The sequence below is a fragment of the Schistocerca serialis genome, chromosome 2 (assembly GCF_023864345.2).
Source record: "Schistocerca serialis cubense isolate TAMUIC-IGC-003099 chromosome 2, iqSchSeri2.2, whole genome shotgun sequence".
NCBI classification, from domain to species: Eukaryota; Metazoa; Arthropoda; class Insecta; order Orthoptera; family Acrididae; genus Schistocerca; species Schistocerca serialis.
Genome location: NC_064639.1, coordinates 933,973,095 through 933,986,386, shown reverse-complemented (window position 1 = coordinate 933,986,386; position 13,292 = coordinate 933,973,095).

Below are 13,292 nucleotides of genomic sequence, written 5' to 3'. Positions count from 1 at the left end.
GAAACACTACCAAAATTGTGTGAAACCGTCGCATTGCCAGCCATATTACACTCCTGGAAATGGAAAAAAGAACATATTGACACCGGTGTGTCAGACCCACCATACTTGCTCCGGACACTGCGAGAGGGCTGTACAAGCAATGATCACACGCACGGCACAGCGGACACACCAGGAACCGCGGTGTTGGCCGTCGAATGGCGCTAGCTGCGCAGCATTTGTGCACCGCCGCCGTCAGTGTCAGCCAGTTTGCCGTGGCATACGGAACTCCATCGCAGTCTTTAACACTGGTAGCATGCCGCGACAGCGTGGACGTGAACCGTATGTGCAGTTGAGGGACTTTGAGCGAGGGCGTATAGTGGGCATGCGGGAGGCCGGGTGGACGTACCGCCGAATTGCTCAACACGTGGGGCGTGAGGTCTCCACAGTACATCGATGTTGTCGCCAGTGGTCGGCGGAAGGTGCACGTGCCCGTCGACCTGGGACCGGACCGCAGCGACGCACGGATGCACGCCAAGACCGTAGGATCCTACGCAGTGCCGTAGGGGACCGCACCGCCACTTCCCAGCAAATTAGGGACACTGTTGCTCCTGGGGTATCGGCGAGGACCATTCGCAACCGTCTCCATGAAGCTGGGCTACGGTCCCGCACACCGTTATGCCGTCTTCCGCTCACGCCCCAACATCGTGCAGCCCGCCTCCAGTGGTGTCGCGACAGGCGTGAATGGAGGGACGAATGGAGACGTGTCGTCTTCAGCGATGAGAGTCGCTTCTGCCTTGGTGCCAATAATGGTCGTATGCGTGTTTGGCGCCGTGCAGGTGAGCGCCACAATCAGGACTGCATACGACCGAGGCACACAGGGCCAACACCCGGCATCATGGTGTGGGGAGCGATCTCCTACACTGGCCGTACACCACTGGTGATCGTCGAGGGGACACTGAATAGTGCACGGTACATCCAAAGCGTCATCGAACCCATCGTTCTACCATTCTTAGACCGGCAAGGGAACTTGCTGTTCCAACAGGACAATGCACGTCCGCATATATCCCGTGCCACCCAACGTGCTCTAGAAGGTGTAAGTCAACTACCCTGGCCAGCAAGATCTCCGGATCTGTCCCCCATTGAGCATGTTTGGGACTGGATGAAGCGTCGTCTCACGCGGTCTGCACGTCCAGCACGAACGCTGGTCCAACTGAGGCGCCAGGTGGAAATGGCATGGCAAGCCGTTCCACAGGACTACATCCAGCATCTCTACGATCGTCTCCATGGGAGAATAGCAGCCTGCATTGCTGCGAAAGGTGGATATACACTGTACTAGTGCCGACATTGTGCATGCTCTGTTGCCTGTGTCTATGTGGCTGTGGTTCTGTCAGTGTGATCATGTGATGTATCTGACCCCAGGAATGTGTCAATAAAGTTTCCCCTTCCTGGGACAATGAATTCACGGTGTTCTTATTTCAATTTCCAGGAGTGTATATGGAAGTGAATCTTGCGTACTTTCTTAGACCGCTGAAGGATTATTAAGGAATGGATAAAATACGAAAATGAAAATATTCGAAAGGAGTTGAAAATCTGGAGTCTGAAAGGAAAAATTGGATAAAAATAACTCGTTATCCCTTAGCACTTCCGTATACCACGTTTTTGCGTATTGATTCTTCCTGAATAATCTCTTGAACTTCACTCTGTCATTCATCACTACAATATTGTGATCTGAGTCTATATCTGCTCCTGGGTACGGCTTGCAATCCAGCATCTGATTTTGGAATCTCTGTCTGAAGATGATGTAATGTAAATGAAATCTTTCTGTATCATCCGGTCTTTCCAAGTATACCTCCTTCTCTTGTGTTTGTTAAACAGAGTATTCTCTATTACCAGTTGAAATTTATTGCAAAACTCAATCAGTCTTTCTCCTCTCTCATTGCTTGTCCTAAGCTCATATTGTCCTATAACCTTTTCTTCTGCTCCTTCCGCTATAAGTGCTTTCCAATTCCCCATGACTGTTAGATTTTCATCTCCCTGTATGTGTTGTATTACCCTTTCATTATTATGATATACTTTCTCTGCCTCTTCACCTGCAGCTTGCGACGTCGGCTTGTATACCTCAACTATCGTTGTCGGTGTTAGTTTGCTGTCGATTCTGACAAGAACAACCCTATCACTGAACAGTTCACTGTAGCAAACTCTTTGTCCTCCCTTTCTATCCATAACGAATCCTACGCCAGTTATATTATTTTCTACTGCTGTTTACCCTATACTCATCTGACCAAAAATCTTTGTCTTTTTTCCATTTCACCTCGCTGATCCCTTACTATAACTAGATTGAGCCTTTGCGTTTCCTTTTTCAGATTGTCTAGGTACTCTACGACATTCAAGCTTCTGACATTCCACCCTCCGACTAGTAGAACGTTATCCTTTCGTTGATTATTCAGTATTCTTCTCATGGTCACCACTCCCTTGGCAGTCCCCTCCCGGAGATCCGAATGGGGGCTATTCCGGAAACGTTATTAATCTTTAATGCAGTGATTTGCATTGCCTTCTGCATCCTTATGCCGTTGATCATTGCTGATTCTTCCGCATTTAGGGGCAGCTTGGCACTCCAAGGACCAGAGAGTGCCCGGAACCTCTGTCCGCTCTTACGCCCTCTTTGTCAAGGTCGATTGAGGATTGAGGGTGATTTCTTATACCGGAAGTCTTTGGCCACTAATACTGACTATTAATCAAAATGTAAGCAGTGGTGGGTTTCGAATCAGGGACCGAGAACGTTTCGATTATTAATCAAAGACACTTTCCCTAGACCACCCGCCAACTGCTCATAATGCCTTCCTTGCTTCTTCCGTCACGGTTTTTTTGCTTCCAAGGTAGTAGATTTCCTTATCTTCATGTATTTCGGGAGCAAAAATTCTGATGAGTTTCTGTTCATACCATTCAACAGGTTCTGTAATTTTTCTCTTTCACAGATGATAACAATGTCTTAAGCGAATCTTATCACCGACTTTATTTCTCCTTGAATTTTAATCCCACTCTTACACGGTTTTTTGGTTCCGTCATTGCTTCTTGAAGTATAGATTCAACAGTAGGGGCGAAAGACTGCATCCTGGCCTTGCACCATTTTTAGTTCGAGAGCTTTGTCCTTGGTCCTCCAATCTTATTGTTCCCTCATCATTCTCGTACGTACAGTATATTGCTCATCTTTCCTTCCTTCCATTTCTCTCAGAACTTCGAACATCTTGCACCATGTTAAACTGTCGAACACTCTTTCCGGATGGTCGAATCCTTTGAACTTGTCTTCATTTTGCCGTAAACAAGGCCTTCGACTGTTACTTCAGCTACCCGCTGTACATGGGTGTCTGCAAGTTGCTCGAGCTTCTTCTCAACAGGGGACACCCCTTGGAAGATCAAGACCCCAAGAGAACGGCGTACCCACCACAGCAAGTTGGTTTGCATCCTAAACACACCAGTCCGTTTTGCCACTACGAGAAGCCGGTTATCGATCAGGGAACATTACCTTCTCCGACTTTGCCGCCCTTGGCACCGGTGCTCAGAGAAGGTATTCTTACGTGAAGCTCAGACTATCTACTGTGCTCAGTAATTGCCATCTCTTAACGACCGTGGTCTAGGGGTAGCGTCTTTGATTCATAATCAAAACGTCTTTGGTCCCGGGTTCGATCCCCGCCACTGTCTAAATTTTGATAAATAATCAGCATTGGCGGCCGAAGACTTCCGGCATAAGAAGTCAGCCTCATTCTGCCAACGGCCTTGTCAAAGAAGGCGGAGGAGCGGATAGAGGTTCAGGGCGCGTGGCAGAAGGCAATGGAAACCACTGCATTAAAGACACGTAACGTGTATCAACAGGACATGTGGCCTGTATTTGAAGAAGTGTCATGATGATCTCTCCATTGGCAAAAGATTCCGGAATAGTCCCCCATTCGGATCTCCGGGAGGGGACTGCCAAGGGGGAGGTTACCATGAGAAAAAGATTGAATAGTCAACGAAAGGATAACGTTCTACGAGTCGGGGCGTGGAATGTCAGAAGCTTGAACGTGGTAGGGAAACTAGAAAATCTGAAAAGGGAAATGCAAAGGCTCAATCTAGATATAGTAGGGGTCAGTGAAGTGAAGTGGAAGGAAGACAAGGATTTCTGGTCAGATGAGTATCAGGTAATATCAACAGCAGCAGAAAATGGTATAACAGGTGTAGGATTCGTTATGAATAGCAAGGTAGGGCAGAGGGTGTGTTACTGTGAACAGTTCAGTGACTGGGTTGTTCTAATCAGAATCGACAGCAGACCAACACCGACAACGGTAGTTCAGGTATACATGCCGACGTCCCACGCTGAAGATGAACAGATAGAGAAAGTGTATGAGGATATTCAAAGGGTAATGCAGTATGTAAAGGGGGACGAAAATCTAATAGTCATGGATGACTGGAATGGAGTTGTAGGGGCAGGAGTAGAAGAAAAGATTACAGGAGAATATGGGCTTGGGACAAGGAACGAAAGAGGAGAAAGACTAATTGAGTTCTGTAACAAGTTTCAGCTAGTAATAGCGAATACCCTGTTCAAGAATCACAATAGGAGGAGGTATACTTGGAAAAGGCCGGGAGATACGGGAAGATTTCAATTAGATTACATCATGGTCAGACAGAGATTCCGAAATCAGATACTGGATTGTAAGGCGTACCCAGGAGCAGATATAGACTCGGATCACAATATAGTAGTGGCTGGCTCTGAGCGCTGTGCGACTTAACTTCTGAGGTCATCAGTCGCCTAGAACTCAGAACTAATTAAACCTAACTAACCTAAGGACATCACACACATCCATGCCCAAGGCAGGATTCGAACCTGCGACCGTAGCGGTCGCTCGGCTCCAGACTGTAACGCCTAGAACCGCACGGCCACTTCGGCCGGCACAATATAGTAGTGATGAAGAGTAGGCTGAAGTTCAAGACATTTGTCAGGAAGAATCAATACGCAAAGAAGTGGGATACGGAAGTACTAAGGAAAGACGAGACACGTTTGAAGTTCTCTAAAGCTATAGATACAGCAATAAGGAATAGCGCAGTAGGGAGTACAGTTGAAGAGGAATGGACATCTCTAAAAAGGGCCATCACAGAAGTTGGGAAGGAAAACATAGGTACAAAGAAGGTAGCTGTGAAGAAACCATGGGTAACAGAAGAAATACTTCAGTTGATTGATGAAAGGAGGAAGTACAAACATGTTCCGGGAAAATCAGGAATACAGAAATACAAGTCGCTGAGGAATGAAATAAATAGGAAGTGCAGGGAAGCTAAGACGAAATGGCTGCAGGAAAAATGTGAAGACATCGAAAAAGATATGATTGTCGGAAGGACAGACTCAGCATACAGGAAAGTCAAAACAACCTTTGGTGACATTAAAAGCAACGGTGGTAACATTAAGAGTGCAACTGGAATTCCACTGTTAAATGCAGAGGAGAGAGCAGATAGGTGGAAAGAATACATTGAAAGCCTCTATGAGGGTGAAGATTTGTCAGATGTGATAGAAGAAGAAACAGGAGTCGATTTAGAAGAGATAGGGGATCCAGTATTGGAATCGGAATTTAAAAGAGCTTTGGAGGACTTGCTCGCCAGGTTTCGAGAGGGTGCGTTTCTGGATGAGGTATCGAATATATTGCTTCCCCCTACTTATACTTCCCGAGGAGATCACGAATGTAAAATTAGAGAGATTAGAGCGCGCACGGAGGCTTTCAGACAGTCGTTCTTCCCGCGAACCATACGCGACTGGAACAGGAAAGGGAGGTAATGACAGTGGCACGTAAAGTGCCCTCCGCCACACACCGTTGGGTGGCTTGCGGAGTATCAATGTAGATGTAGATGTAGAAGGCAGAAGGGATAGATAACATTCCATCAGAATTTCTAAAATCATTGGGGGAAGTGGCAACAGAACGACTATTCACGTTGGTGTGTAGAATATATGAGTCTGGCGATATACCATCTGACTTTCGGAAAAGCATCATCCACACAATTCCGAAGACGGCAAGAGCTGACAAGTGCGAGAATTATCGCACAATCAGCTTCACAGCTCATGCATCGAAGCTGTTTACAAGAATAATATACAGAAGAATGGAAAAGAAAATTGAGAATACGCTAGGTGTCGATCAGTTTGGCTTTAGGAAAAGCAAAGGGACGAGAGAGGCAATTCTGACGTTACGGCTAATAATGGAAGCAAGGCTAAAGAAAAATCAACACATTTTCATAGGATCTGTCGACCTGGAAAATGCCTTCGACAATATAAAATGGTGCAAGCTGTTCGAGATTCTGAAAAAAGTAGGGGTAAGCTATAGGGAGAGACGGGTCATATACAATATGTACAACAACCAAGAGGGAATAATAAGAGTGGACGATCAAGAACGAAGTGCTCGTATTAAGAAGGGTGTAAGAAAAGGCTGTAGCCTTTCGCCCCTACTCTTCAATCTGTACACCGAGGAAGCAATGATGGAAATAAAAGAAAAGGTTCAGGAGTGGAATTAAAATACAAGGTGAAAGGATATCAATTATACGATTCGCTGATGACATTGCTATCCTGAGTGAAAGTGAAGAAGAATTAAATGATCTGCTGAACGGAATGAACAGTCTAATGAGTACACAGTATAGTTTGAGAGTAAATCGGAGAAAGACGAAGGTAATGAGAAGTAGTAGAAATGAGAACAGCGAGAAATTTAACATCAGGATTGATGGTCACGAAGTCAATGAAGTTAAGGAATTCTGCTACCTAGGCAGTAAAATAACCAATGACGGACGGAGCAAGGAGGACATCAAAAGCAGACTCGCTATGGCAAAAAAGGCATTTCTGGCCAAGAGAAGTCTACTAATATCAAATACCGGCCTTAATTTGAGGAAGAAATTTCTGAGGATGTACGTCTGGAGTACAGCAATGTATGGTAGTGAAACATGGACTGTGGGAAAACCGGAAGAGAAGAGAATCGAAGCATTTGAGATGTGGTGCTATAGACGAATGTTGAAAATTAGGTGGACTGATAAGGTAAGGAATGAGGAGGTTCTACGCAGAATCGGAGAGGGAAGGAATATGTGGAAAACACTGATAAGGAGAAGGGACAGGATGATAGGACATCTGCTAAGACATGAGGGAATGACTTCCATGGTACTAGAGGGAGCTGTAGAGGGCAAAAACTGTAGAGGAAGACAGAGATTGGAATACGTCAAGCAAATAATTGAGGACGTAGGTTGCAAGTGCTACTTTGAGATGAAGAGGTTAGCACAGGAAAGGAATTCGTAGCGGGCCGCATCAAACAAGTCAGTATACTGACGACGAAAAAAAAAAAAAAAAAAAAAAAAAAGAGGACTGTGATTCTTCGCATTCCACGAATAGGTGCCAACGCGAACTGATCGCACGACTTACTCTGTGACTTTCGTCAACGTGATTCCCTCTGTGGAATTTATAATCTTTTGATTTATCAATCATTAATTCTAGTTAAGTTTGGTTTGCACTCAGGTCAACGAAGAACAAGTTCCTTTTTTACTTTCGAATTTGTGTGTGAAATGAAAATAAATGTTAATTGCATACAACCTAGGACAATCAATTATTGGTGTGTGCTACCACATAGCACAAACAAATTTGCCTACGAGAATGGAATAAAAATTTTTGTGTCCCATCATTTGACCGAGCGAGGTGGCGCAGTGGTTAGACACTGGACTCGCCTTCGGGAGGACGACGGTTCAATCCCGCGTCCGGCCATCCTGATTTAGGTTTTCCGTGATTTCCCTAAATCGCTCGAGGCAAATGCCGGGATGGTTCCTTTCAAAGGGCACGGCCAACTTCCTTCCCCGTCCTTCCCTAATCCGATGAGACCGATGACCTCGCTGTCTGGTCTCCTTCCCCCAAAACCAACCAACCAACCAACCATCATTTGTGATGTATCGTCTCACGTCAATTGGCAATGAGGATAAAAAAATAATGTTAATCCACAATTTGCGACGGCTTCAATGTTTCATCCCATATCAATATAGTGCCGAGGATAAAAAATGTGTGTTTCGTCGCACCATTGGCGACGGCTTCTACGTTTCGTCCCATAATTTCGTGACGAATAAACATTCCTACCGGACGCAGTGTCACCTCTCGAAGTATTGTCCCATATCAGTTTTAGCGATAAGTCCAAGTACTTTTCAAGTTTCGTCCCTCTTTTCCATGGCGACATCGATAGACCTATCGTTTACACTCCAAATGTCGTCAGTGCATGCACAGACGTTTTTCAGACTTCAGTGCACATGTTTAGATGTTTTATTGTTCCAGGGAGGAACGCAAAAATAAGACGAGCTGAAGCACCAACTGCATGGCTTACAGTGACATCAGCAACAACAGACGATTCTCCTGTAAAATGTGGCCCACCTGGACGCTGCCCTACTTCAAATTTTCCAGCAACTGCGGAACCAACAGGAGCTTCTGCTGTAGACGTTAGCTCTACACAGTTTCAAGACTTTGATGAGAGGATTGAGCATTGGTCAGCCTTCATCACAAGGTTGGAGCAACACTTTGTGGCCTCCTCAGTACTAGGTGGCACCCGACAACGGGCTTTCCTCTTAGCCTCCTCTCGTGCTCACCTCTGTCAAGTTCTTCAACGTCTGAATCCTACTGTAGATAATTGTACAATTCCGTATCTCCTTAGAAATCCCTACTTACTGCCTATTACGTTTCGCGAACAAATTTCCTTGTTCAAGCACACCTTTCCATTCCCAAGCGGTCTTACACCATGCTCTTCTGTGCTCCAGCCCACAATAACAACCTAGTCGCCTTCCACGACACCACGACTCCCTACTGGTCCTGTCTACTTCCAAATGTCTTCATACTCAACCGCACGATACAGTCTCAGTGAGTCGGACATGACATTCCAGGGCTCTCAGCTCACTTTTCTTCATGGTAACCGAGCTGGGAACTCAAAGCGTTTCAGCTGCCGCAGAATCAATTTATGCTCTCTGAATCCAATAAAATTACGTATTTCCACTACTAGATGCTGTTGCACTCTTTCATTAAGCCTACTTCATTTCTCTGTAGCTGCTTTTCCAGCAATCAGTCTTTTTCCAGACAGTTTTCCCTCTGCTGCTTGTTTCCTTTTCTTCTTGTTCTTCCCTTCGCTTCTGGTGATTTATGCACGTTGCATCCGATCCCGCTACTTTCAGATAGAAAACTTAGCAAGATGCAGCCCGCTGGCCTGCGATCCACATCCATTTGTCCATAGAACATGAGACCTCAGCGAGATGGTGGCTTGACCTTCTACAAATTAGCCACATGTAGCTATCCCTTCGGACAACCAACATGGGCCATAGATATCACTTCCCTGGCTCCATGGCTGCTCCTTCTTGGAAATCTACATGCAAAAAATCGTCCGCTCATGAGCATGCACGCATCACCGATGGCGATCAGCATGTCTTTTTCTTTGCAGATCTGCTGAAGGCGGTTCCATTCTCAAGCCATCTACAGTTTTAGCAGCCACAACAGCGCAGCTGATAGGTCACTCAGGCCCTTGAGTCTACAATTCCAGAGACAGAGGGACAGGGAGCCAGCCTCTAAGGGCATCCACACCTACAGACAATGATCACAAGTCCAAGCAGCCTCATCCGTCGATGTGGGACCTCAGTCACAGATATGACATAGCCATCTCACCTCTAGTGGGGGAGGGGGGGGGGAGCAGGATATCCAGCCAACATCAAGATGAGTTTACCATATTTCCCTGGGGTAACGGAACTCATATGCAAGACCTTTGCCTGCGAGGACAGCAACGCACTACACAGACTGGCTCTGCGGGAGACACTCCATTGGCAAATCCAGACGTCAACGGTAGAGCGGCACAGGCTGGCCTGTGTTAAAAGCACGCCTGTCTGTTTTGAAGAGCAGCTCCAGGCGGCAGCACAGAAACATGCGATACCAGCTTCGCCACGACAGTTAGTCCTCGAGGCCAGCAGTGCAAGCATTCTAGACGACAGCGACAGAAGTGGAAGGAGTACTTTGTTTCCACCGATCACGTGCTATCCAAGCATCAAGCAGATACCACACCGCTGGGCATGTGTTTAGGACATGGCCCAACAGCTCTCTGGCAGTTCAGTTCTCCAGGATCTACACCACACTGTTCCTGTAGCCGTCCAGTCTGCAAGATACCTCACATCAACCACTACGAACAGCCAGGCTGCCATCATTAACGATGGAAGCGACTTCGACTTCTTGCACTCCGTAATTAGATGCCAGTGCTAACTGGCCGTAAGGCTCATTCTGTGAGACCGTCACCACGATTCCTTTCTGTGGAACTTAAAATACTTTGGTTCCTCGGTCATTAATTCGTGGTTAAGTTAGATCTGTACCCAATCCAACGATGGACTTGTATTCTTGTACTTTTCTATTTTTATATTTAATGAAAATAAACGTTAATTACATGTGACCTTGTTCAATCAATTATTATTGCGTGTATCAAGCAGGATGAATCAATTTACTTCACACGTCACGACTGCCTCTCTGGCGCCTTTCTATTTCCTAAAACCAAACGGATCTTCATCTAACAGATCCTCAGTTTTGTTTTATACAGACGGTACATCTGATCATCTTAAACATATTGTGGCTGATATAAAGAGCTGATGTTCCTGTGTGTGATACGCGTTTCCACTTCTCGCCACATTTGGATGATTCATATGTGGAGGGACATAGGCGAATATGACCGTTTTTGTAGTCCAGGATGTGGAGAGGCATAATGCTGCATGAGCATAGTGACGTCGAAATATTTGAATACGGTACATTCAGCAAAAAAAAAAAAAAAAAAAAAAAAATAATATGGATCAAATAACTCTGAGCACTATGGGACTTAACTTCTGAGGTCATCAGTCCCCTAGAACTTAGTAACTACTTAAACCCAACTAACCTAAGGACATCACACACATCCATGCCCGAGGCAGGATTCGAACCTGCAACCGTAGCGATCACGCGGTTCCAGACTGTAGCGCCTAGAACCGCTCGGCCACTCCGGCCGGCTACATTCAGCAGACAGTGTCATTGTGACACTAGACTCCCTCCACATGCGCGCATTTTAAGGGGTGATTTCAGCCCTGAATTCCTTTTCTTGGATGGCAATGCGCGTCTGCATCGATCTGCGCAGGTGGGGGAGGTCTTGAAATGAGAGAATATTCGGCGAAGGAACTGGCCTGCCTGTTCTTCCGACTTAAATCACGGATGTGTGGGATGCTTTGGGCGACGCAATGAAGCACGCCCACATGCAGCAACGACTATCCAGCAATGGTGAATCGCGCTGGTTGAGGGATGTCATACCCTACCACAGGAATTCCTTACCAACCTTGTGGTATGCACGGGAGCGCGTTGTAGAGCGTCCACTGCCGACCGTGGTGGTCACACACACTATGTGCAGTCGCTCGTAATTTCCAGGGGATCATCGTGAACAACGGTGACTTCAATGTAATTATTGTCGTTGATTAAAAGAGTAATTTCTGTTGTAATTTCTGTTCGTCTCAATGCGTATTTCTTTCAGTTACGTTCTGTATTATACTGTACTAGTTCTTTTTATGTATAGTCCAAGTATCATCGGGCTTTATTACTTGCCAGTGACACATGATACGAAAGTTACTTTCGTCCTTAAACTTTGCATTCCAGTGTTTTTTTATGACCGCGTGGTTCATAGCGTGTTGATCATCCTGTAGAACGCTACACAGCAACGATTCAGCTTGGCATGGGTTTGTAAGTTTTTAGTACGTTTCCAGAAGTACGTGCCACCACATGCCTGTGCACGGGTCACGAAACTCTCGTAAAATACCAACCGGTGATTTTCAGCCTTCGAGCTGGAGCTCGATAGAGTCCTGAACTGTTCCATCAGGTTCAAATCAGACGACTCTGGTGGCCAGGACGTCAACGTGTATTTGCTATCGTCCTGCTTAAACCACTGCTGTGATGGGCAGTTGTCCTCCTGGAAGATGCCATCCCCTTTCGGGAAGACACGAAGTATTAATTTACGTTCTTGTAGTCCACAGTAACAAGAAGCCTTTGATTACCACAGGTTCTTCGAAGTTCAGGTGAATATCCTCCAAACTGTAATACTGCCCCCACCCGTCAGCGCCAGTGGCGTGCTACTAGTTTGAGCAGCCTTTTGTCTGTATGGTGGCGTATCCGGACAGGAGCATCAGCCAGGTGTAACAAGAAACGTGACTCGTCTGACTGGGCGAAACGTTCTCACTACACCAAGTAGACAGGAGCGAGGACCAGATGTCAAAAGGCAGACTAACAATTTTCAAAAATTTATTAAAACTAAACAGTAATTACACTTTTCTAAATTTTTAATTCCGAGTGGACGAATTAAAAAAAAAAAAAAAAAAAAAAAAAAAACATGAAATTATAATCGTTTACAAGAGCATTACTTTTAGTCAGTTGAATTGTAGCTTGATCTGCATGCGTCGATGTCATAGTTGTGAACTGAGAAAGCGAAGATTTTAGTTTATCGAACTTCCTTACAGGAGTAATACGATAATTCGTAGCCAGAAAAGGATTAGCTTGCTACGTTAACTTGAACACGCCAACACCGAATCGTCTACTCTGTTGGCTAACGTCCGTCATTGAGTGGCTGAAGTCAGTGGTATATGAAGTGCACAAATTATTCACTCCATGAATCTTAACGACGATGGACGTGGTGGTATCGAGTAACTGACAGTATATGACGTTACTGCGCGCCGCGTCAAGCTGTTCTCATCTCGTCGTAGTCTTCTGAATTTCAGACTACTGATTTGTTGGTCTATTATGACATATGTCGTTGTGTTTGGGTAAAGGTGTTGTGAGTCCGAAATAGTGTACTACTTGTTAACATAAGGTCGCAAAAATTTTTAAATTTGTAAAGCATTGTTGCTGGCACCTGAGGAGCTTGACTTCATACTGTACGTTATATACACTACTGGCCATTAAAATTGCTACACCACGAAGATGACGTGTTACAGACGCGAAATTTAACCGACAGGAAGAAGATGCTGTGATATGCAAATGATTAGCTTTTCAGAGCATTCACACAAGGTTGGCGCCGGTGGCCACACCTACAAAGAGCTGACATGAGGAAATTTTCCAACCGATTGCTCATACACAAACAGCAGTTGACCGGCGTTGCCCAGTGAAACGTTGTTGAGATACCTCGTGTAAGGAAGAGAAATGCGTACCATCACGTTTCCGACATTGATAAAGGTCGGATTGTAGCCTATGGCGATTGCGATTCATCATATCGCGACATTGCAGCTCATGTTGGTCGAGATCCAATGACTGTTAGCAGAAT